This window comes from Numida meleagris, chromosome 4, assembly GCF_002078875.1.
Source record: "Numida meleagris isolate 19003 breed g44 Domestic line chromosome 4, NumMel1.0, whole genome shotgun sequence".
NCBI lineage: Eukaryota > Metazoa > Chordata > Aves > Galliformes > Numididae > Numida > Numida meleagris.
In genome coordinates, this window is record NC_034412.1 from 27,832,580 (window position 1) to 27,836,335 (window position 3,756).

Sequence of the window (3,756 nt, forward strand, 5' to 3'; positions counted from 1 at the left end):
TATAATCTCAAACCATTTTAATAGGAATGGTTTTAAACTGAGACAGGGGAGGTTTAGGTTAGATATTAGGAGGAAGTTTTTCACTCAGTGGGTGGTGACACACTGGAACAGGTTGCTCAAGGAGGCTGTGGATGCCCCCATCCTTGGAGGCAGTCAAGGCCAGGCTGGACATGGCTCTGGGCAGCCTGGTCTAGTGGTTGGTGACCCTGCACTCAGCAGGGGGGTTGAAACTCAATGATCTTTGAGGTCCTTTTCAACCCAGGCCATTCTATGATTCTATGATAATAATATCCAACTCTAGCATAGTAACCCTGTAATAATACCTACCTCAACAACAGCAAACTACATCCTTAATATCATCAAAACATTTACCACCACATAAATGCTTCTGTACAAGCTTTGCCATAAATACCACTGTTCTGGGTCCTGAGGGTGTTCTGGCATCTGTCAGATGCCTCACACAACTTGCCATATCAGGGGGTCATTCCTCTCGGCACGTGGTGATCTAGAAAACAAGTAGCTTCCCTGTAGAAGAGAAAGGAGGAAATCCTCCCGCCCTCACCCAGCTTCAGGGAGAGCTTTTGTGAGCTCTCCCCATAACAGTGACTCAGGAGACAAAACACATGCCTTCTATTGAGCATCCATGGCAAAACAACTGTGCTGTGGACTGGCTTCCAAATAGAGCTAACAGTGTCTTCACTCCCAGGCAGTGAATGAATGGCAGAGTACAAAGTAATTCTAAATAGGAACATTGTAAATAAAAACTTCAGAAATTATGCGTGACAATGGTAAGAGTGCAAAGAAGACCAGGTTTTGAATGTTTGGTGAGAGGCAGAGGAAGGAGCAGTACATTTCCCAATACAGGATTTCCATGCAATAAACTTCCTCTCCAGCTCTGCACAAATAGTGTACTCAAGGTGTACTCAAAACACTTGCTCCTCCTCCAGACTGTCTGGGCAGCGTTGAAAAAAATGTCAGAAGAGTGCTTCGCAAATACCCCAAGCAGGCTGAAGTGAGCATCTGCCAGGAAATAGATGTCTTTCTCTGATTGTTCCACTCTTTATTCACAACATGATAGATCAGATGCCATGTGAGTTTAGCAGGAAAATTAAGCATGTGTACATAAGTGTATTGTTGTTTACAGCTACCTAAAATAATATATAGGCTAAGAAGGATAGACACTTTAAAATCAGTTTCCACAAAAAGTTTAACATCACAAACACCTGGTATTTTTTGCACTGTCTTAAGTGAGGAGCCTGTGTATAAACAGGCTTCTCACTATCACTAATCTATATAAACAATAGGCAGAGGTAAACTCTCTCATTGCACAATTAGTCAGAACACCTTGGTTTGGAATTGTAATGCTATAACGTAAAGGAAAGTACCAGGATAATAGCAGGGTGGCAAAGTCTTTGGCTGCAGCAAATGAGAACAAACCCGAATGCAGCAGCTGTGGACACAGAAGTGGAGGAAGAATGCTGCTTACCTTTAGAAGGCTGCCAGTAAGCAGAGATCTCCAGGAATATACCTTCACCCCCACTGCCAACCCTTAGATGAAGTCTGGGAAGTGGTGGGTCCTGGCTCCAGCCCCTCTGTTCACTCAGTTGCATTTCATGCACCTGAGCTCCCCTGCATTGAGTCTGCCTTCCCACCAGGTGCTCAAGTACTGTGTCAGGTCATGACTTAGCATTTCTGCTACAAGAATCTTCTCCAATGACAATACTGAGGTCCTGAAGTATGTAAAGAGTATGGACTAAATATTACTGCCCTGTACTGTACGCTCTTTAATAAAAGAGATCTTTGGAAAATCATACAAGAATAATGCACAAGGATTAAATATTGCACATTCATAAAATTAGTTTATATTGAATCTCAGTGGCAAATATGTTCTCATCCCTAATAAAGTGAGTAAAATTATGTATATATAAAAGTAGAGGCAAAAATCTACTGTGACCCAATGCCACAAAATTGATCCTGTAGTAATTTCATTTTAAAATAAAGGAAGGGGAGATTACTATTCATTTGAGGGACAAACAAACTTTATTTGTTTGCTTTTCAGAACTGAGACTTGAGTTACCTGAAATGGATTTTTGTGCAGGATTTGTGAGTTTCTGTGAGGAAATTGATCAGTATGACTGAGAGGGAACTATTTCCCAAACCAGACAAAGCTTTATATACATCTAATCGTTTCCTAGCAAAAGGAAGGTGTCAATATCATTGTTGTCAATCATTGGTGTAAATATAGGACTGATGTAGTTGAATAATGAAGTAATGAAAATTAATTTTATTTGCTAAATATAAAACTCTTATCAATGCAAAAGCATATTCAAGTTCCTACTTGCCCTTATATAAGCAAAATCATTCAACTGTCACAGTTTGTCTTTCCTGCTTTTTGTATTTTTGTTAAGTGTTTTGTAGCTGTACACTGGCAACTAGATTGTGTTTTGATAGTTTCCTCCATATTAGTGCAGAACTCACAGCATTTTTCAAGCAAGAAGATACTTCATTTCATCTGAACACTACAGCTTAGCCTCTAGCATATAAGACAGCATTTCTGTTAGAATGAGGGTAGTGAAAAGCATGATGTACGGTAAACATCATCATCCATTCAACCAGGATATTTTTAAGTAATCTGCAATATAGCAACACAAGCATGAAGATGTTCTGTGAAAAGAATAATTTTGTAGATGAACGCTTGAATCACAGTAGCAATAAAACTAATTTTCAAGATTTAGATAGTTAAGAAATATTACTGCTAGGACTGGAATTCAATGTCAGCTGTCAAGACAGGGCTAAACATGACTGTAGGCCTGTTTTCTTCCTGCAGTTTCTTTAATGAAGCTCTCTGGAGGTGTTGTTTTCTAAATTTATTTGATCAATTCCTGCTGCTAAAACAGGTTTGTGTAATTGTCCCCATCATACTTTAAAAGCTAAAATGACACCATTCAAATTATTATTACAATGTGTTATTACATTTCCTTGGTTGCAGTTGAGGAATCAGTTAAAAAACATAGCTTAATCCTAATATTTCTGCTGGACTCAAAGGTAGAAAATTGCTTGAAGATTTCAGTACACTGTTTTTTATGTCTTAAGTGGAAAATAAAAAAAAAAACATGATTAAGAAAGGAATGTGTGTTTCCTAGTGTATCTGAAACGTGAAACTCAATACTGTTGTGACATTTATCATTTATGTTTTATGCTTTCTTATTCTAGTTAATTATGCACAGAGATTAAATGCAGTATATAAACAGTGTACTTTAATGAATAGAGGGAGCACAGTAAATTTGAAAAATTCACTTTTGAAAACATTTTTTCCTGATTTTTAGGTCAGTTTATTTAGGTCGTCTGGCAGCATTTTGTGTATAACTAAATTTAATGTTTCATCACTATAATCAGCTACTTAGATCTTCCTTGAGATTCTTGTGTCAATTAAAGATTGTTCTTTTCTAACAATATATGAAGCAAGAAAAAGAACACGCTGGAAATATTGTTTCAAAGCTGTATCAGAACAGAAATCTGAAAGCGAGTTATAACAGTCCTGCTGGTTTCATCTTCCATATACTCTTCCCTTTCTTATTACCTCCCAATTTACCTCTCACCCAACTGCAGCCTTATTAACTGAAGCTGCAGTCAGTTCATAGTGACAGATTCCTCCTCCCTTCTCTGAATACAGTCTCTGAGAAGCTTGAGCCCTGGGAATTCTGTCTACACATTCAGAGGATTAAAAACATAATTTTGTTTTATTCTTACCTAATA